The 23,862-nt window shown below is 37.0% G+C and overlaps 2 long non-coding RNA genes across 2 annotated transcripts in view; one reads left to right on the plus strand and one right to left on the minus strand.

Moving 5' to 3' along the window:
• LOC145532409 (uncharacterized) overlaps window positions 1–23,862 on the minus strand; it is a 115,307-nt gene that overhangs the window by 7,774 nt on the left and 83,671 nt on the right. The window lies entirely within an intron of this gene.
• On the plus strand, window positions 363–23,802 carry LOC145532399 (uncharacterized). Its single transcript, XR_014073203.1, has 6 exons — window positions 363–1,105; window positions 1,214–1,313; window positions 3,045–3,131; window positions 4,712–4,926; window positions 14,689–14,724; window positions 23,606–23,802. It is a non-coding gene; the product is annotated as an uncharacterized LOC145532399 (long non-coding RNA).

Below are 23,862 nucleotides of genomic sequence, written 5' to 3' on the forward strand. Positions count from 1 at the left end.
TATATATAACTGAATCACTTTGCTGTACACCAGAAACTAACACAAAGTTGTAAATCTACTATGCTTCAATAAAAAAAGAACATTTTACTCTCTTGGAAAAGAATACTTTGTTCAGATATACTCTATAAAAATATTTCTAAATCTGTAGGGGGGAAAATACTCTTTCCCTGGTTTGAGCCGTCCTGTGTCCCTAAAAAGCATATTGTATTGATCATTTACAGGAATGTGGAAAGACCAAGGCCTGCAGTCACTTTTAGGTCACGACAGACCCTCAAAGCACAGGTAGTCATCCATGGCAATAAAGATTTTGTCTTGACAGTTTACAGCCATTAAGGTCATAAACTGAAATAGAACCTACATCTGACTCTGTCAGGGACACATGTGTGAAGCCATTGACTGCTGCTGAGAGCAGCTTTATCCTTTAACCGAAAACTCAGAGTGGGCTTTCCCTTCATTTCAGTAACCACCATCCTTCTCCTACTCGAATGTTCCATCCTGAGGCCATCAGCCTTGCTCCTAATCAAGGAATTGTATGTGACAGGCACATTGAATTGTTCATAGAATTATCTCTTCTCAGAGAGAGAGGCTGGGCGGTGAGCAAAATAGCAATGATGTGGCACAAGAGTCAGCTTGCCACTTCACACTAAAGATTAAATTAATCATTTTGTTACCTATTTCTGACCACCGACAATTCATAACTTTGAGCCATATTTTCAGAATGATTTCTATAATGGGATTACTTCACTGCCAATTGTTGTGTTGCTGCTTTTCAGCCCACAAAAGAAGAATATAGTGGAAAACAGAAGACCACCTGGAAGAAGGATCAAGATAACCTAGAGCGGTTACTTAAGACCTTTCATCTTCTCCATTGGCGTGGAATTCAACAACCTAAGCAGTCAAAAGGAACCGTTACAGTATGAAAGAGAAAGAAACGTTGTGTTTCATTTTGGCAGCTTAGAAATCACCAGAGGCTCCCCAAAGGCAAAAACTGATACCTCAAGAAGACGCTTCAGATAACCCACAATTCAGCCTTGTAGTCATTCCTAACATCAACCTTAACCGGGCCAGTTTCCACACTGTTCCTCAAGGCATCCTGTGGTCAGAGGTAAACCTCTCAACCCCTCTCCTGATTCTGGCTTCCTTGGGGAGGAAACACTTGTAGCTGTAGGGACCCCAGCCTTTCCTCACCCTTTTACTCACTCCTTTTCCCCAGTGAGGAAGAATTTATTAATACTATTGCTGAGATTGGAAAGAGACATCAGGCTCCTGCTTTCAAGTTCTTGTCTCCTCCCTCGTGAACAAGCCTGCCTACGGTAAACACACATATTCCTCCTTAATCCATGCCTTAGATTTTAAAGGGTCCTGCTCCAAATTGAAGCTGTAGTGGAGTGAAGTGGTGTGGAATAGGAAAGCTGATTTTTGCTGACTAGTTTGGGGATTTTCACGTTAGAAAACTCTTGACCACAAAAGGAGCATTTTTGTTCCCCTTGCTTTGCTACTGTCATATTTTCAACCAGTTCAGAATACACCAAAGGAGCAGGGGTGTTATTTCAGGCTCACCTCAAAGACCACAGAATTCTATGTATTTACAGCTTCATGTTCCAGGAGTTTCTGCCATCTGGAAGACACTTCCTCATTCTTTTCACCTTTTCCAACTCTATGCATCATTCAAGCTTTTTCTCAAGTCTTAACTTCAACCACAAAACTTTCCACAGGGTAGCTGTGATCTTTAAATAATGCAGTATGTGTGAAAGCATTGTGCCTAGAGCCATAGGTATATTCTAGGTGCAACTTTTCTTTTCTCTTCTTAGTCATTCACATCTGCATTCACCCTCACCATACACTGCTGGTTTGAGTATCAAGGGTGCAAATTTCTAGAAATCAGTTTGACGGTACTCCCAAAGAGCCATAAAATTAACCATGCACTTTGACTCAAAACTCTGCTTCTGAGAATGTATGCTGAGTTAAAGCTTAAACTGGTAAATATTGATACACCAAGATAAATGTATGATGATCACTAAAGAAATGACTAAGTAAATTGCAGTACAGCCATATAATGGATTGTTATGCAACATTTTAAATCATAGTAGTAAGTTTTTACAGAGAAGGCAATGGCACCCCACTCCAGTACTCTTGCCTGGAAAATCCCATGGATGGAGGAGCCTGGTAGGCTGCAGTCCATGGGGTCACTAAGAGTCAGAAACGACTGAGTGACTTCACTTTCACTTTTCACTTTCATGCATTGGAGAAGGAAATGGCAACCCACTCCAGTGTTCTTGCCTGGAGAATCCCAGGGACGGGGGAGCCTGGTGGGCTCCCGTCTATGGGGTTGCACACAGTTGGACACAACTGAAGTGATTTAGCAGCAGCAGTAAGTTTTTAAAGATGATGAAAGCCCAAGTATTTTATTCTCCATGATCTTGCCACAGTGGTAATCATTCTCTTTCCTGCAAGATAATATAAAACTAAGTGCATTGCTTTATTTTTCACTTCCATTCTTGTATCATTTCTTAGCATTGCATTTTAGAGTATTTTTAAACATTTTCTATTATTAGAATCATCATCTAAAAACAGAATTACATGTGATAAACCATAATGGTACGGAATATAAAAAATAATGCATATATATGTGTAACTGAGTCACTTTGCTGTACAGCTGATTAATGCAACATTGTAAGTCAACTATACTTCAATTAAAAATTTTAGAAAAATTAGATGTGCTGATGTTATAAGCACTGCACTATGAGGACTTCCTTAGACTCTGCCTTCTAAAAGTTTATAATCCAAGGTAAATGACCACATTGTATAATAAAAATTCAATGTGTATTTCTGAAGTAATTGAGTGAATATTCTACAGTAGTGCATAGAACAAAAGTCCAGATATCAAGTCAATATTCATGCAAGATCTGAATAAATAAATAATTGAATAATCCACCATCTCCTCTTTCTAACTGTATATAAGTCATCCATTGTTTTTTACTTTACTTCAGGAGACACTAATTCTTTGGCCATGATTTCCCCAACACTTATTTTGTTCATTTCAGGAGATAATCATTCCTCAGCCACCCACGAAGTCCTTGGTGTCATCATCTGTAAAGCATGAGATGGAACAAGATTTCAGAATGAAGCAGGTAATCAGGAAATTCCCAGTCATGGGCACACATAACACTAACTTTCCCATTTCAATATAGCGGCAACCCACCCCATTTGCATGTATTCAGTACAAAACATTCCTCTCTCTTGAAGGCGCTCAGAAACTGACAGATCATTTATGTCCAGAAACTTTACATAAGTGTGTTCGTAAGCAAAGACTTTAGAGAACCTTTTTCTTTTCTTATATTAGATGGACTATCTATGTGGATAGACAAAATGATCCCCCCAAGTAGCCAGTTCTCAGATATATTATGAAACATGCATTGTGAGACTTAAGTACCAGTTTAAAAATATTGGAAGAGCTATTTAAAATTTGCCATAAATCTTTTTATTTAAAAAAAATTGCAACAGTTTTATGGGTCATCTCAATAGTAGTGGTATTAATTTGTTGTTAGTCTTAAAACCTTTTTTCTGCATGTTAATGTAAGTGACTGCCAACAGAGATAAAGAATCAGACCATGGTGTAAAAACATGCACACAAGTATAATAACAAATTTTATTCATTTTATTAACCAAGAAAAGACTACTATGCTTTTATTTCACTTGAACCTTTTTATATTACTATTGTACCTCCTGTTTGAATATAACAAAGGATTTTTTTATAATTTTTTTTTTCTGGCTGTTCTGGGTCTTTGTTTCTGCATGGGTTTTTCTCTACTTGCAGAGAATGGGAGCTACTCTCTAGTTATGGTACGGAGGCTTCTCATTGTGGAAACTTCTCTTGTTGCAGATCACAGGCTCTTAAGCACGTGGGCTCAGTAGCTGCAGCTCCTGGACTCTGGTGCTCAGGCTCAGCAGCTGTGGCACATGGATTTAGTTGCTCTGCAGCATGTGGAATCTTGGGATCTATCAAACCCAGGCCAGGGATCAAACTCAAGTCTCCCACATCGGCAGGCAGATTCTTTACCTCTGAGTCACCAAGGAAGCCCAAGTATTTTTAAATGGTATATTGACTGCCACCAACATAAATCAGATGACAATGCCTGGATAATATGGCCCCGAATTCTGCTGAATTGCAAGTATCACAATGTCTGGCTGCCCACTCCCATGTCAAGCCTACTTTTCCCTGTACCTAGTCTTTCCTTGTGAGTCACATATTTTCCTATATAGAACCACGTTAGTCATTAACATCCATAACCTAGGAACTTTTTTCAGATAGAGAGCACTTCCTGGACCATCAGAGCATTTGACTGAACTTGTATTTTCTACATATTCAGGGATTCATACAGCCTTAGAAAACCCTAACAAATCACCTTAAATATTTTCTGTTGATTGCAAGATAAATCAGTATACATAGAGAATGGTTTCCAAATTTTAATCCAGTGAGTTAATCTCCTAAAATGTTTTCAATGGTTGAGGCCCCTTCAAAATCTGAGAAGCTGACTGATAATTATAAATTTTATACATTTTTTAAACTTTCAGGAAGCAAGTCACAAGACTTTTCTTGGTGAACAATTATTCTCCATGACAGCATCATTCTTTGGAGAGCAGAAAAGGTTTTCAGGGAAACCTCATTAACATGAATTATTAGATCCTGAACATACTCCTTGTGTTTCAGATGGAGTACGCTGAGACGGGAAAATATCACCCTTGGAATAGACTGTCACTAACCAAATTCATGGAAGGATATATAAATTAGATGCCAATTTATGAATTTACATTGAGAAGTTCAACTACCAACAAAAGTAAATACTCATATCCACTGAGCAGTAAACTATGTACCTCTGGATATATGCATCTACACTGAAAGACATATTGCTACCATATTGCCTGGTGAGTATGGACACAAAGAGGGAATGATCTTTATGTTGGTATCATCAAGTAATGACCATATGTAACATTTTATAGATAGATTTTTGAGTTTTTAAGCCATTCTTCTTTCTAGGTGAAATGTTAGATATACACTGAAAAGTTATGATTGCATTTCACTTTTCAAACCAGTTCCCCAATTTTTGTTCGGATAGAGAATATGCCATGGATTATATTTTGGTATGGGGGTGGTGTTTGGCTTAGTTTGTTTTTTACAGATACTTATCAATCAAGTACATTCTTGCCATATTGCTATATTTCTTTTTGGTAATGGTGTCAGGTTCCTTCTGCAGCTGGCCTACCTTTTTCATTATACCAATGGTTCTTAATTTATTTTGTACTTATTTATTTCTATCTCAGATATCCTTAAAATATACTAGCATTTTAGGCCTTTTCCCAGGAAAAAAATTAAAATACAGAACATGCACACAAAATTTTGCACAATCTTTAAAGTGTTTGATAGGAATCCTAAAATTAGTCTGTGTATTACAGATCTGTAGAACTTGGGCTGTCTTACCCATCCAGACCAGATTATACTTCTTATTCTTTTTAGAGTGATAAAGAAATTTCAGGACTCAAAAAAGCAGATGTACATTTTGATTTTTACATATTTTACTGGACACAGTGCCTGGACAATGTCTAGAGGTCATCTAAAGGAAGAAATAGTCAGAGATAATATTCAACCTAAGCTGCAAAGATGTCTTTGCCCATTTTATGGATGATGGTGAGCAAGCAACAGAGGATTTTATCTGCAGTTCCCAGTGAAGGGAAAAGCTAGCCTTAATCCTCTTTGCACTTTATTACAAGCAAGAGTTATGGGTCATGATGATTCACCTACCCTGGGACTCTAAGGAGCATTAGAGAACAGGTTTTATCCTATTCTGTATAAAAATAGAAAGCAAGCAGACACAATTTCTAAACAGAGATCTTTTTATCACCAGTCATCAGACAGTATACTTTCTCCTCTGCTGTTGTAGTAATTCAGCCTGTTTTCAGAGAGCACACAAAGGCCTTGGTGCCTCTTGTTTAGGAAAAATAAGCAATGGTCACCATCCCATTTATTTCCTAGGAAATAGTGGTTTCAGAAAATCTCCAGGCACACATAGGAGACTTCTCAGGGTTTTCCACAATGCACTGATTTTTCCTAATTTTACTCAGACAGTAGAAGTTTGAGGAATACCTTATTGCATTCCTTTTATTTCCTTTCATTTTTCTTTTACAAAAAAGTATTGGTGATGTGTGACTATATCATTTATTGATTTTTTTAAGTGGAGCCTAATTTCCAATAGCTAAATTGACAGCTTTTCCGATTTTTCTTATTGTTCAAAGAGTTAATAATAAAATATGTATTTCTCTGCCCCTAAAAAAAGCTTTGGTGATGAGCATGTGGTGTAGAGCAATGAGACAGATCTGTAACATATTTGTAAATGCTTTTTAGCGGGCACTATGCTGTGATTCTATGCCTCCATAATACTCACACTACCTTATTTGTGGATTATCAATTTACGCTTGAGTGTATTTGATACCTTGTATCTGTATGTCACCAAAGTCATCTATTTGGTCATTAAATCTGTAGCTATTCTTTATTCTTACACTCATCCTATTTTTTATTGAATTTGCTTCTCTTTCTTTTAATTTAGTAGGCATCCAATTACTTTTAATTTTTCATACATCCAATGACTGTTTTGTCTGGGAAAAGTAAAGGATTCTGTTCACTTTTAATATTTGCTTGCCTACACTTCTATTAGATTAAACTATGTGAAATTGCCCTTTTTTGGTAAAATATGGTAAATATTGGTGATTTAAGATGGCTCATCAATAATTTCTTATGTATATTTGGAAAAAATTAAAATATTTTATGACAAATGTAGGCCAATTGCTTGACAGATAAGGGTTTCTCTATGTGTTGCTTTTATTGTTATTATCATAGCTATCATTATTACTAATTAAACCAATTCAGTGCTGTCTATAAAAAGAGTCTGATGTAATATTTCAGGTCTTCTTCTCAAGTACGTGTGTTCAATGCTCGAACAGCTATTTTACTATATATTTTTTAAAACTATTTTTAGATGTGGGCCATTTTTAAAGTCTTTATTGAACTTGCTACAACTTTGCTTCTGTTTAATATTTTGTTTTGTTTTGGATTTTTTGGCCATAAGTCACGTGAGATTTTTACTTCCCAACCAGGTATTGAACCCACATCTCCTGCTTGGAAGGTGTAGTCTTAACCCCTGGACCACCAGGGAAGTTCCTGTATAGCTATTTTACATTGAGATCTCTGAGGATATGATTTAACATTCTTTAGTCATGCTAAGCTGTTTTTAAATTTCGAGGTTTCAGTATTTATCATCTTCAGGGAACTTGTTCGATTACATTTATACCCAGTCATGTTGAAAAACTAATGTTATCCTCTTTACAATAATATATCCCTCAGGAGCATGTATTAATAAGTACTTAAAAGTGAAAGTGACTCAGTCGTGTCCGACTCTTTGCGACCCCATGGACTATACAATCCATGGAATTTTCCAGGCAAGAATACTGGAGTGGGTAGCTGTTCCCTTCTCCAGGGGATCGTCCCAACCCAGGAATCAAACCCAGGTCTCCCATATTGCAGGTGGATTCTTTACCAGCTGAGCCCCAAGGGAAGCCCAAGAATACTGGAGTGGGTAGCCAATCCCTTCTCTAGTGGATCTTCCTGACCCAAGAATCGAACCGGGGTCTCCTGCATTGCAGGCAGATTCTTTACCAACTGAGCTATTAGGGAAACTCTAACAAGTTCCAAAGGAAATAAACTCAAAGGAAACAATCTATATATCTTAGGCATTCTAAAATATCATATTGCAAACATATCAAATATTCTAGTTTATCATTATTTCTATTCAAATTTGCATGGATCAAATCTACAAGCAAAATTTTCTTCAAATCCTTTTCAGTGACCCCTATGCTCTTAAGTTGTGTTTATATCATTATAATTTTTTAAAATCAGTCTCAAAGGACACAGAGGAGAAATAAATGATTATCTCCCTGAACTTATGATTATTTCCCTCATGCTGATTATTTCCCTCTGAAACTTCAGAACTTAGACTCATGACAAGTATTTATGTTGAGTTGATTTAGGCAAAAATTTCATTCAAAAGATAAAGTTATTTAAGGGCCAAACTAAAGGATTTGCTAAATAAATTGTGGACTTAATTTTTATTTGAAACATCAACAATTGCTTCTGTTAATGAAGTATTGTCATAGAAAATGGGTGGCTTTGGAAACCCACTTGTCATTGCCATAATTAATCCTCACTTGGAACAAGCACAACATTCATCACATTTTGATGGTTCTCTACACACTGTGTCAGAACAGAAGGAAGGCGTGATTGACAAAATGTTTATGTGACAGATACATTCACCATATAAACACACATCTGATGAACTCGAAAATTAGCCTGCTGTCTGGAAGGGTGGTGCATATTTTAAAAGAGCAACTCTGCAGAAAGGCTGTTTTCCACTGCTCGTTTCAGCTACAAAGAGAATAGCAACATAAAGCTTATACACCAAAACAAAAGGATTTACTTTATTCAGCCATTTCAAACAACTGATGGCAGAAAATAGCAGGAAACTTAAGACCATACCACTTAAATTCCAATAGCATGTAAGGAGTGAGGTTTTTTTTCTTCCATTGGGAGAGAAACCCAGATATTTTTGTCTAGTGCTAATATCTATTGACACATTTTACTGTGTGTGTGTGTGTGTGTTTGTGTGTGTGTGTGAGCATGCACACTCAGTTGTATCTGACTCTTTGCAACCCCATGGGCTGTAGTCTCCCAGTCTCCTCTGTCCTTGGAATTTTCCAGGCAAGAATACTGGAGTGGGTTGCCATTTCCTTCTCCAAGGGATCTTCCCAACGAGTTTTACTAAATCTTAGATATTACATTTTGTCATTTTAAGCACACATACTTATTTGTAACTAGCTTAGTCTTTAGATTTAGCAATGCACACACACTAACTGAGCTGTATTTTCAGCTCACCAGATCCTCAGTTTCCAGTCTTAATTCTGTCTCTTTTCCCTGCTTCTCCATTATGCTTCCCAAAATATATTCCACTCCCTTCTACTTCCTTATGTAAATGCTCAGTTACCCTGCTCCTTAGCCTTCTTTATCAACTGACTATGGCTTTGGCCACCTGATACAGAGTTGACTCATTGGAACAGACCTTGATGCTGGGAAAGATTGAGGACGGGAGGAGAAGGGGGCCACAGAGGATAAGATGGATGGGTGGCATCACTGACTCAAGGGACATGAGTTTGAGCAAACTCTGAGAGATAGTGAAGAATAGGGAAGCCTGGCACGCTGCAGTCCATGGGGTCGCAAAGAGTTGGGCAGGACTTAGAGACTAAACAACAACATCGCTATGTAAAAAACAATCTCAGAAATTAAATGGCTTAATATAATGACCACTCACTGTAGCCCATGAATCTGCAGGTTGACTGAGTGGTTGTGCTGACCTGGGTCATGCTTATTTGCTATTATGTGGGCTTATTTAGATATGAGCAGATCAGCTGTGGCCTGGATCTTCGAAGATGGGTTCATTCATATGTCTGGTGCACTGTTGGTTGTTTGTTGGGGCAACAAGGATACTGGACCACCTGTCTCTCACCATCCAGTCTGAGCTTTCCTCACAGCAGCTGGGCGGGGATCAAGCACAAGCTTTCAAGATCTCCTGAAGCTTAAGCCTAGAACCCTAGAACGGATGCAGTTCAATTCTGCCACATTGTTTTGGCCAAAGCAAGTCACAAGGCTATCCTAGATCCAAGAATAGGGAACTTGATTTTACCTCTTCATGAGAGAAGCTTCAATGTCACACACAAAGCATATTATATAAGAAGTGAAGAATTAGAAACCCTTTTGCAATCATTTAATCACATCTCTCTATCTTTATTTTAAATATGGCTTCCCTCATGGCTTAGATGCTAAAGAATCTGCCTGTGATGCAGGAGGCCCGGGTTCAATCCCTGGGTTAGGAGGATCCCCTGGAGAAGGGAATGGCAACCCACTCCAGTATTTTTGCCTGGGATATCCCAAGGACAGAGGAGCCTGGCGAGCTGTAGTCCATAAAGTCGCAAACAGTCCAACACGACTGAGCGACTAACATACATACACACACACAGACACACACACACACACAAGCACATCTCTCTACCATTATTTTAAAGTTTACTCTACAACCTTTTTTTCTACGTCCACATTCCTATAAAACCAAATGGGCTTTGTTGACTAATTTACAACAGACAGAGAAATTGAGCCTAGAAACCAAATCAAGGAACAAAGCCAAAAAGCAGGAGATAGGTTGGCATATCGTCAGTTTATTAAATATGCACCTTTAATATTAAAAAAAAGCAAAATAAATCCCTCTCCATGCTACTATCTTTGAAGTGAATTCATACCATATTGTTGATTGTTTTAAATGTGATCTTGGATCTTCGAAAAATTTTCAAAACATAATATATAGATATATTTTAATGGAGGCAATTTTTATTTGGTAAAACTCTCCCACTTTTTTAAAGGTTCATTGGCTCATTGAATTGGACATGAAAGAAGGTATAAGTTAGATGAGGGAATATAAACAGATTTTTTGACATCAGGTAGACCTGAATTCAAATTTTGCTTCTTCTGCTCACTGTCTTGTGATTTGGGCCAAACTGCTTGGCCACTCTAACCTCGCATGAGATACAGTGAGTATATATATTGGGAAATGATCAAATTTCCCTTTCCTAATATTTGTTCACCCTTTAACCGAAACAAGAGGAAGACAGGAAAGAACCTATGGAGACTCAGTCAGAATTCTCCAATCTAATAGAGATTCTTAGTCTACTTTAAAGCTATTTGAGAAAAAAAATCAATAAAAACAAAAATGTTTAGTTAACATTCTTCATTGAGATTATCAGCTTACATTAACAAACTGCATAAAATAATAAAACTTCTCCAAACTTATTTTCATACCTGAACTCTCGCCTTTTCTCAGATTCAACTCTCTCCTTTAATCTATTATGAAAAAGAAGATGTCCAAAGAAATATGTTACTTCAATCAAACCTGTCAGTTAAATGAATATCTTGTACTTTTGCTTTCATTAGGATCTATATTTTTTAGCCACAAACTCCTCAATTCCTTGATAAGCCATGACAAAAATGTACTGACAACTCATGAACCAAAAACAAACAAGCAAACAATGATTTGATGTTTCTGTAAGATTTTTTTTGCTACAAGAGAAAAGGAAGTCAATCTTAAGGCCACTTAAAAGAAAGTTTGTCTACATCTTCAATACCCAAAAGAAATAAGCAAATCATTGTTTTATCAAGTTGGAAAGCATTGTTTACTATTTCATAGAAATCTCAACTATCCATATGCTTAAAGACACAGTTAATGTTGTGCAGTTCATGGGTATTTTGAGATAGTCTATTGTGTAATATTCTTTCATTTATTTCAAATAGAAATAATTCACTTATTTGTACACTATCTACCTCCTTTGCCAAGTTCAGTGATATACTGTGATGCTTTCCCCCTGTGAGCAGAGAAAAATGCATTCCTGAAGAAATTAAGGCCGGAAGCTCTAGTTTTCAGGGTGGTGGTCCCCAAGAAGAAAACTGCCTCAAAAGGATCAAAAGTCTTTACTTCTATCAGGAGTATAATCTTGTAATGAAGCCTGAAAATTTCATTTTTGTTAATAAAAAAAGAACCAAAATGAGATGTTGTGCAGAAACCATTTCTACCAGCAGCTAACACAGCCACTCTAAGTCATCACAGACTGAGCATAATAAAAAATGATTTAATTATGTGGGGAGAAGAGGGAGGGAATGGACTGAACCAAGCAAAGCAAGCAAGGCACCCAGCTCCCAGCTGCACGTTATGGAGAAGTGATATGCTTCAAGTGTAGAGCTGAGGTGCTCCTTTTTGTCTTCACCATCCTCAGCTACCTTGTCTGGTAGGAAAGATAGTCTTGCTGAAAAGCAACTCTCTCTTTCTGGGTGTCTCATCTATTCTTTTTCCTATGAAATCTCTGAAACAGACCATCAGCTGGACCAACTGGAAAAGCATAAATGGCATGCTCATTCCTTTGGACCTCTCCTTAATGGTCCTAGACATTCATTCTTATAATCTAAAGTATTTTCCACTTAAGAGGTCCAGGGACATTTACCAAATGCACATGGAATCAACCTGTTTTACCTTAAGATCACATTCCTATCGAATTGTTAAAAATAAAATAACACACACACACATATATATATTACATATTGTGTGCATATATAATACATGATATTATACATATATTTAATGTAATATACAAGTATGTTGTTATATAACAGATACACTCATTGCATAATGGCAATTATATAATTGTCATATAGGACTTCCATGGTAGCTCAGCTGGTAAAGAATCTACCTGCAATTCAGGAGACCCCAGTTGATTCCTGGGTCAGGAAGTTTCCCTGGAGAAGGGATAGGCTACCAACTCCAGTATTCTTGGACTTCCCTGGTGGCTCAGATGGTAAAGAATCTGCCTGCAGTGTGGGAAACCTGGGTTCGATCCCTGAGTTGGGAACATTTCCTGGAGGAGGGCATAGCAACCCACTCCAGTATTCTTGTCTAGAGAATTCCCATGGACAGAGGAGCCTGGCGGGCTATAGTCCATGGGGTCACAAAGGGTTGACACGACTGAGCAACTAAGCACTCACACACATAGTAACCTGCATACTAACTGTTATACAATCTGCTGTATATATAACTGTTTTGGTATGTTATAGATTACATAAATTTGTATATAGACAGGACTTCCCATGTGGCTCAGTGGTAAAGAATCCACTGCCAATGCAGGAGATGCAGGAGACATGAGTTTGATCCCTGGGTCGGGGAGATCCCCTGGAGGAGGAAATGGCAACCCATTCCAATATTCTTGCCTGGAAAACTCCATGGACAGAGGAGCCTGGCAGGCTACCGTCCACAGGGTCTCAAGGTGTTGGACAAGACTGAGCGATTGAGCACACAGCACATGTATATAAACATAGTTTACATAAAAACTGTGAGCAAATAGGTTACACTTCAAATGTAAGGACAGCACAGCAGAGACTGGACTAGAGTCAGGAAATTTACTGTCAGTCCAGTTACCATGGTGGACAGTTCACTTCAATTTATAAACCTTTCTGAGTGATCTTTCTGTGCTATAGATTTCTCATTTATAAAATTAAAAGACTAACTGAGATATCAACAAAGCTTCTCTCAGCTGAAAAGTTCTATGATCTAAGATCATTTACTAGAAATCTATAAGTTGTCTAAAGTTATGGCCAATATAACAAAAAGCAAAGCCTATATTTTTAAGTAGTTTGTAAACATAAACTAAAGGTACAGGCAAAAATACGTGGCCAATATTCCATTCCAAGAAGCCTGAAGCAATTTGTCTTATAAAAAGAAATTACATCTTTGAAAAATATACTTCAAAGATATTCCACTTAGAGTTCAAACTTTTTCTCATCCTTTTAACGTATCAGAATCAGAGAAGATATATGAAAATTGATCAGTATTCTTTTCTTTCTTCCCTAGTTTATACACTGATTTTTTTCTTACTTGCCGATGTCCCACATGAATATACGCATTATTACCTTACCCTTGGACTGTCACAGAATTAATGAACTGTTGCAATAGCCAATCATAATTTGTGTTTATAGTTTAGTGTTTTGTCAGGGTTATAATTATTTTTGGTGCAAATCTGCTAGTCCAGTAAGTGCCTTCATTATTCTTGGAGCTGAAGAAGCTGTTGGTTATGCAGAGCTTGCCTTGTCCCTGCACCTTCTTTCTTGGCCACCACTTGTAGTAAACATCCTTTTTGCTCCATTTTAATAGAGCTGCCTGCAGAAGGTCATTTATTAGGTAATCACTTGCCTGTGAAAAATCCTAATTACTCCATGTTTGTCAAAGAGAAGAAAACAGCATGCATTTGAATGTTGAATGGGGAGTAAACCAGCATGCAGATGAGTTAATCGGAGTGTTTTTTTTTTTTAATTGGCAGTTAAATTTGTTACCTGCACCTACACCTTGAGAGTTAAAAAGAAAAGATACACTATCAGCTATAGTAAAGATAAAAAAGGACAGAGTTTATGGTGTTATCAGTTTGGAGTTAAAGCAAAAGAAAAATAATTTATGAATGCTAGAGGGATATAGTTCTCCTGTGGAAGCTTAGTGCCCCCTGCTGATCCTCAAAAAAATGTTTTACATTGAAAAGAGTCTATGTTTTTTCTTTCTAGCTGGATAATTTTTCTATTATGCTATTTCTTCTTCAACCCCAGAAAATCTTTCCTATATAAGACTCTATATCGGCAATATACATTTTAGGATCTGTAGTTTCTCATAGAAAAATAAATGATTAACCAAAAATGCATATTTACATGTTTTAAAAGATAGAGAGCAAAGAGTTTGAAATGAAAACCTGATATTATAACTATACAAGGTGAACTTGTTAGTTAAAAAGTTAAGCTATCACCACTTTGGAAGCAAGACCCTTATGAAAGTGAAAACACATACTAAAATTATCAGGGACCAAAACCACAATTCTGTTTCTGAAATGGATACTTGTTGAAACAGACTATTTATGTTCATCTTAGTTCATACCCAGGCATATCAGACATTAAGATACAATACATTGCCAGATACCACATTATTAATAATATTAATTTTGTCCATATTTTAGATCTGTGAGAGAAGTATTATTCTTCCTATCTAAGAGGTGAGGAAAATGAGACTCATAAAGCTAATGTAACTTACTGAAACTTTGTACAACCATTTACTGGCAGAGAATCATCTTAGATTATTTTTAGAAAAAAATGAAATCTAAATACATTTCCTACACCTATTTCCCACTCCATTCTAGATGATTTCAAAACAAATTACAGCCTCCTATAAATATTTTTGTATTTACCTCAAAAGATAAGCTCTCTTTTAAAAAATAGTTTAAAATCAAGCAGAACCAAGATTTGTAACAATGGTGTCAACCTGCAAGCTCTCTCCATATATTAATCATGTCTTATATTTTCTGTATTCCAATTTGTTTTTATACCACACTGCATGGCAAGGCACTTGGGATCTTAATTCCCTGACCAGGGACCTAACACATCTCCTTGCCTTGAGAGTGAGTCTTAACCACTGGACCACCAGGAAAGTTCCCTGAAAATATATTTTCTGTATTCTAATGCTTTAATGGCGGGTTATAGTCCATGGGGCTTCCCCTATGGCTCAGTGGTAAAGAATCTGCCTGCAATGCAGTAGTCGCAGGAGATGCAGTTTCAATCCCTGGGTCCAGAAGATCCATTGCAGAAAGAAATGGCAACCCACTCCAGTATTCTTGCCTGGGAAATTCCATGGACAGAGGAGCCTGGTGGGCTACATACAGTCCATGGGGTTGCAAAGTTGGACATGAATTAGTGGCTGAATAACGACAACAATGATTTAACATCTGAGGCCTTGCTGACCCTGGAGGGACTGCCCCTCCTAAGATCAGTGAATTCCTAGAGATGGTAAACAACTTGTCTCTGTGTGTACTTTTCAAATGCAAATCAACCAATCCAGAGCCCATATTCCCAACCACCTCCTTTATGGGGCAAATACACTCTGGGCCACTATCCAACTGCCCGTCACCCCAGGGCCTTGTACTAGACAGCTAGGGACAGCCCATATGCCCCAGGGTCCAGTGAAATTATTTAAACTGGCCAATCCTAAACCTACTTGCCCAACTCCATCCATTCTTTCTCATGGAAACCACAACAAAGGCTCTTTCCTACAGTTCCTCCTCCGCCTGAATCTCCTAACCAAACCCAGTGCTTCCTGATCTAGCCCCCATGGCATGGTCCCTTCTCTTGAGATCTGTGGGTATAACCAACTACCTTTTCAATAGCAGTTGTCTACTGATGTATTGGTCTTCCTATACCTAAATAATGATAAAACTTGTTAAAAGTCTACTCCACAACAATTGCCCATAATCTTTTTCCATTCTATTTCAATGAGAAGATAAAACTGATATAAGCTAAGTATGTATTAATCACAGCAATACTGAATTACAGGGTCAGTGAAGCACAAAACATTTTTTTCACAAGTAGACTAAGGCTCTCTCATTAAATAAAAATGAGGGCCAGTTATTTCACATCATTGCATCAGGTCATTGACACCCCTGGGTATCAGAGTAATTTCCCCAAACCACCAACTACCACACAATTTCTGATCCTCAATAACCCCAAGCAGGCCCCTCCAATATGCAGTGAAACTTTAAGAGTATTACCATGGTTTTGAAGGTAACAGATATCTTGAAATCAGTCAAGTTGAGGTGTTGCAGGAAAAGCTCTGAGAAGAGAAAACTTAGAGGTCCAATTTTCCATCTGGCTGAAAAACTGACTGGGTTCAATAGTAGCGTTTGACACTTAACATCAGAGTTCCCATTACAAATTTTCCATCTGCATTATCTCATTTACAACTCACCATTCTTTTACCAGCGAGACTTAAATTATCCTTATTTATAGACCTAGAGGTCAAGACTCAAAAGATGGTAAGAAGCTTGACTACCATATTTCAAAATCTTATTCTGACTATATACACATCATATTCTCCCCACTAGGGCTCAATATGACCACAAAAATCTCAAATTCTTCAGCCAATGTTGTTCTATTTCAAATAAATATTTGGCATTATTAATCAGTCATCCTATTTTTAATAACAAATTTGAGTGAAGTTCCAGGTGGTATGCTATAAAAACCTCAAATTTAATCTTCAATAAATATCAAGCTTAATGCCAGTAAGCAATAGTCATCCTCCAGTGTCTCCATGTGGTATGCTTTCCATCACTTGCTAGATCATATCACTCTCCCCAGAGACTCAACTCTAGTACCAAGATCCACTTCAGCATGGAGACATCCTCAGTCCAAAATGGGTTAGCTAGATTTAAGAGGAAAAAAGGGGACACCCAGTAAAATTTGAATTCCAGATAAACAGCAAATGATGTTTATTTAGTATTTGTATAGGCTTCCTGGGTGGCTCAGATGGTAAAGAATCTGCCTGCAAAGCAGGAGACTCTGGTTTGATCCCTCTGTCGGGAAGATCCCCTGGAGAAGAGAATGGCAACTCACTCCAGTATTCTTGTCTGGAGAATTCCAAGGACAGAGGAGTCTGGCAGACTACAGTCTGCAAAGACTTGGCCACAACTGAGCGACCAGCACATTCACTTTCAGTATACGTATATCCTATGCATTTGGGACTTCCTTCTACCAAAAGGAAAGTATTCTCTCTTTATCTGAAATGCTAATTTAACTTTCATACTGAAAATATATTCATCTGAAATACTAGTTTAACTGTGTTTTATACTGAAGTTTAAATTTATCTGTATTTGATCTGGCAACCTTAGCTCAAAATCCTCCAGAGAATCCGAATTCCTTCTGTGGTCTCATAGAGACATAATTCTATACTGAGAAAGAATGATGAATCCAGAACCCTAGCCCCATGCATTTCCTAAAATAAGCATTAGCCATAATTAATAATAATGTAATAGTTCATTTTCTAATAAATTAAATTAAAAATGTTGAGAGTCTCCTCTAGACCACATCTGTGGACATTTTCACATCCACTTTGTTGTTGTTCAGTTGACCAGTTGTGTTCGATTTTTCCCGACCCCATGGACTGCAGCACGCCAGGTCTCCCTGTCCCTCACCATCTCCTGAATTTTGCCCAAGTTCATGTTCATTGCATTGGTGATGCCATCCACCCATCTCATCCTCTGATGCCCTATTCTCCTTCTGCCCTCAATCCTTCCCAGCATCAGGGACTTTTCCAAAGAGTTGTGTGTTCACGTCAGATGACCAAAATACTGGAGCTTCAGCTTCAGCATCAGTCCTTCCAAGGATTATTCAGAGTTGATCTCCCTTAAGATTGACTGGTTTGATCTTGCTGTCCAAGGGACTTTCAGGAGTCTTCTCCAGCACCACAGTTCTAAGGCATCAATTCTTTGGCATTCTGCCTTCTTTACGGTCCAGCTCTCACAATAGTATGTGACCACTGGGAAGAACATAGCCTTGACTATATGGACCTTTGTTGGCAGATGAATGTCTCTGCTTTTCAACACAATGTCTAAGTGTCATCTCCTTCCTGCCAAGAAGCAATCGTCTTCTGATTTCATGGCTGGAGTTTCCATCTGCAGTAATTTTGGAGCCCAAGAAGAGGAAATCTGTCACTGCTTCCACCATTTCCCCTTCTATTTGCCATGCAGTAATGGAGCCGGATGCCATGATCTTAGTTTTTTAAAAAATATTTAGTCTTAAGTTGGCCCTTTCACTCTCCTCCTTCACCCTCCTCAAGAGCTCTTTAGCTCCTCTTCGCTTTCTACCATTAGAGTGGTATCATCCACATATCTGAGGTTGTTGATGTTTCTCCTGCCTATCTTGATTCCAGCTTGTAACTCATGCAGCCCGGAATTTCTCACGATGTGCATTCACATCCATATCCCATCCTGTCTGGGACAAGAAATTGTTGGGTTAACCTAAAACCAGATGACCCCAAAAGATAGTGAAGGGAAGATAGCATGATTAGTTATTTCACTGTCTCATTTCTTCTCTCAGCAAGGCCTGCTGAATCTCAGGCTTGACATCTGATACTTTCATGCAAGATAGATGTGAGAATATAAGAAAGACATTATAGAAGACAGATAAGAAGGGTAGTTTTCATTAATTAAACCTAGAAGTCAATATGTTGCATATAATGCCGCTTTAATATATCAAAGTAGTCTTTATTGTATCAGTTCACTTCAGTACCTCAGTCGTGTCTGACTATTTGTGACCCCATGGACTGCAACACGCCAGGCCTCCCTGTCCATCACCAACTCTCGGAGTTGCTCAAACTCACATCCACCGAGTTGGTGATCCCATCCAACCATCTTATCCTCTGTCATCCCCTTCTCCTCCTGCCTTCAATCTTTACCAGCATCAGGATCTTTTCAAATGAGTTGGTTCTTCACATCAGGTGGCCAAAGTATTGGAATTTAAGCTTCAACATCAGTCTGTCCAATGCATATTCAGGACTGATTCCCTTTAGGATGGACTGGTTAGATCTCCTTGCAGTCCAAGGGATTTTCAAGAGTCTTTTCCAACACCACAGTACAAAACATCAATTCTTCAGCACTCAGCTGTCTTTATAGACCAACTCTCACATCCATACATGACTACTGGAAAAACCATAGCTTTGACTAGCCGGACCTTTGTTGGCAAAGTAATGGCTCTGCTTATTAATATGCTGTCTAGGTTGGTCATAGCTTTTCTTCCAAGGAGTAAGTGTGTTAATTTCCTGGCTGCAGTCACCATCTGCAGTGATTTCAGAGCTTAAGAAAATAAAGACTCTCACTGTTTCCTTTGCCATGGAAAGGATTTAACCAAATACCTTTGCCTTCCTATTTGCCATGAAGTGATGGGACCAGATGCCATCATCTTAGTTTTTTGAATGTTGAGTTTTGCTCTAATTTTAAATTGCATTTCCTGATGATAAACAGTTCAGAGCATTATTTTAGACAAAGTAGTGTTTCTGTTTCAGGCTATTTGGAAAAGGCCTATATTTAATCCACTATAATATTTCTGAATTCTTCTTGTACTGATTTTAATCACTTGGCATGTTGGACTTTCTTGGACTCATAAGATATGGAAAGATTCTTTGTGTTAATATTGTTTGCTGTGAGAATAATTCATTTTTAGAGAAAATATAATTTATTTATCAGAAATCAGACTGCTATTGCTGCACATTACCTGAAAATATTTTATGAGGTCTTTTTGATTATTTTCTAAACCTTGAAAACTTGTAACCTTTGTTCAGTAAGGGTAAAACCTTCTAACTGAAAGATGAAAATGACAGCTATGTCTCACACATGGTGTTCAAAAGGGTTCTGACGTAAGGGAATATTGGTGCCTTGGTGACATCAATCTTAGTATGTGTTCTTAAAATAGTGAGTATCATATTGTTCCACTTTCCCAAATGTCATGAATTTGTAGCTTGCTTCAGAAAAATACCATTAATGTGGCTGTGAAATTTCCTTTGACTTAAACGGAAGGATGATAAAACATGCACTCTTTCGTGTAAGATTGTTATTATTAAAGCATTTTAAATCAAAATCAATTTTCTGGGCCAATCATATACTCAGAATACCTGATTTTAGACTCCCAACCAGTGAGTTGATGAATACACTTAAAGAAAATTTAGAAAGCAAATAGCTTCTTAGAATTGACTTCTAAAAATCAGATTTAGAGCCCCCTTGTCTCGAATCCAGGGAGATCATGGTCCAAGATCTTTCCATGATTAAGATGAGCAGAATGAAGGCAGTGTTAGGAGCCTGTTCACTATGTAAATAAACAATGAAACAAGAATATCTACAACTGGGAAATAGATACCAGAGATTTAACCAAATACCTTAAGCTGATAGTGAGGTTATCATCACAAAACCTGTCCAAACACTAACAGGAAACATCATGTGGATGGAAAAGCATATCATGACTCTGGAAATTTAAAATTGTTTGTACCTGATAACCTTGAAAGCTATTTCCAACCTTGAGTTTCCATGATTCTCTGATTATCAGAAAATTCTCATCATACATTTCAGGATATATTTGTAGATAAGAGAAAAATTACTCACATTTTAAGGAAATGCTTTTCATAACTGACATATCTTTTAAAATCAGTTATCATTCATTTGTATTTTTTAGTCCAATATTTTGCTTCAGAGCACACCCAAGACTCAAGTCTTATTAATGAGATTTTACAAAAATTAAAGTTAATATGGGGGATATCCTATTATAATTATTTGATGTGTTTACATTATTTTCCAAGTGTTAATGATCCTTGGGATACTAATCATCAAAAAAATCTTGATTCTTTTTCCTATTATTGTGTGGGCACACAGGTCTGGGAATCTTTTCAAACATCTAGTTTATCCTTAACTTAAAAAAAAGAAAACAAACAAACAAAAAGAAACAAACTATGTTGGTAGCTCTTTCTATGGCTTAGAATAGCAGTTTTCAAGCTGTGTACTCGAGAGTCCCCTAGGGGTCCTTATGTTCTTTTCAGAGTGTCAATGAAGTTAAACCTACTTTCACAACAATACCAAAATGTCCCTTGTCATTTGCCATTTTTATGATATTGATATTTGCACTCCCTGTGCAAAAGCAATGGTAGGTAAACCTGTTGGTGCTTCAGCATGAATCCAAGCAGTGACACTGAGTGTGGTCATAGTCATTGCATGTGTCCTAAATAAATAAATAAATTTACCCTGTCTTCACATAGTATGATAATATCTGTTGTTTTAGTTGCTAAGAGGTGTCTGACTCTTTTGCAACCTTACGGATTGCAGCCTGCCAGGCTCCTCTGTCCAAGGGAATTCCCAGGCAAGAATACTGGAGCAGGTTCCCTTCTCCAGGGGGTCTTCCCAACCCAGGGATCAAAACTTCATGTCCAGCATTGGCAGGTGGATTCTTGACCACTAAGCCACCTGGAAATCTCTAGTTTCCTGTAAATGGCTTTATCTCATCCTTTTTTATGGCTGAGTAATATTCCATTATATATGTGTGTGTGTATATATATATATATATATATACACACATACCACATCTTCTTTATCCATTCATCTGTTGATAGACATTTAAGCCAGACAAAGACAACTATTATATGATATTGTTTATATGCAGAACCTAAGGGGAGAAAAGACACAAATGGACTTATCTCCAAAGCAGGAAAAGACTCACAAACATAGAAAACAAAATTATGGTTACCAAAGGAGGAATGGGGTGGGGGAAGAATGAATTAGGGCACATTCTCAAAAGAAAAAATATCAAATATGATCAACCTCAATATTACCCAACTATTGGAACTGACAGGCAAGGATTTTTAAGAAGCTATTATAATTCTCTCAATGAAGTAAAGTAAAATATGCTGTCAATGAATGAAGCACAGGAAATTGCAGTAACAGGAAAAAATAAATAATAAAAAACAATTTTAAAAAATGCTAAAAGAAATCCTATAATCCAAAATATACAATATCTAAAATAAAATTTTACTGGAGGGACATAGTAGTCTTTTTGATCAACCAGACAATAAATCATCAAAGATATAGAAGATATGAATAACATGACCAAGCACATTGACAGGAATACCCATGGCTAAATTTACATTTTTAACATTATGGATGATATCAGAATCAAGTCTTAACAATAATCATATTAATTTGCAATATCTTATTTCTAAATAGATCAGTAGAATGCATTTTTCCGTTCAAGTACTTCAAAAGCATTCGAGCATAACCAAGATTTAGAAATGATTACTATAATGAATTAAATATAGATAATCCCCAATAGCAGTTAAGAATGTGGGCTCTATTTATCTGGAGAAAACACTGGTTCAAAAAGATACATGCATTCAATGTTCACAGCAGCACTATTTACAATAGCCAAGACATGGAAACAATCTAAACAATCTAAATCTGTCCATCAACAGATGAATGGATAAAGAAGATGTGATTTTATATATACATACACACACATACCTATATATATATATATATATATACACACACACACATATATACAATGGAATAGTGAAAGTAAAAATTGCTAAGCCATAAAAAAGAATGAAATAATGCCATTTGCAGCAATATGGATGGACATAGAGATTATCATACTAAGTGAAGTAAATCACAAAAAGAAAGATAAATATCATATGATATCACATGAACAATATAAAATATGATACAAATGAGCTTATATACAAAACAGAAATAAACTCAAAGGCATGGGAAAAAAATTGACAGTTACCAAAAGTGAAAGGGAGTGGGCGAGGGATAAATTTGGAGTTTGGAATTAGAAGATACAAACTACTATATATGAAATAGATAAATAACAAGGTCCTACTATGCAGCACAAGGAGCTATATTCATCATCTGGTGATAAACCATAATGGAAAAGAATATTAGAATGGGTATGTGTGTATGTGTGTATAACTGAATCGCTTTCTATACACCAGAAATTAACACAACATTGTAAATCTACTATACTTCAATAAAAAAAATTTTTTTTAGTGATATGGTTCTTAAATGGGCTCTTGAATCAGATAAACTTAGTAAAATCCCAGGTCTGCCTCTTCCTAGTTACATGGCCTTGTGTGTATTATTTCATCTTCTAAGATTCTTCATTGTATCTTCTGAAAATGGAAATGATGATAGAAAACCTATCCTAGAGTAAAGCAAGCTATTAGCATCTAAGTATTGTAGCTATCACTGTATAATTATCAAAAACATAAACGAAGTTTGTTTGGCATTTCAGTAAATAAATGAATTTTATTTGAAAAGTACAGATGAATCTAACTCATGATGATCACAAGGAGCCTTTTAAAACCATTGAAGTCAGTGGAGGATTATCCTGCAAGGCTACCAAGATCAGATCTGAGAAGTTCAAATCTTTACACCAAAGCTGAACCCCCTATGGTTCAACGGTTTTTGCCTGGAAATACATATGCCTGAGTAGAGTTTTCAATTTGTTTCTTTTTTGAAAGTTGTACTGTTTCCCCTCCATTGCACTCATATATTTCTTATTTCTTTCCCCCAGGTTGACAAAGAATATTGATTTTGGTCATAAGAGAGTTCTCTCCAGAGAGGTTAGAGGGTTGTTTTTTGTGGGTTTTTTTTGTTTTCTTTTCTTTTTTCTTTTGATACTGTCTGCTTTAAAATGTCATTTAAGTTGTTTGCTTTTCTGGGCACTAAATAAAAGAAAAATTATTTATGGCTAGCAAGCTAGCCTATAAAGATGACAAAAGTGGAGATCACCTGCCTCCTAATGGAAAAGCAGCATGAAGTGTTTTTTTC

Source organism: Giraffa tippelskirchi, chromosome 2 (genome assembly GCF_054371585.1).
Source record: "Giraffa tippelskirchi isolate mGirTip1 chromosome 2, T2T-mGirTip1v1.2.pri, whole genome shotgun sequence".
NCBI lineage: Eukaryota > Metazoa > Chordata > Mammalia > Artiodactyla > Giraffidae > Giraffa > Giraffa tippelskirchi.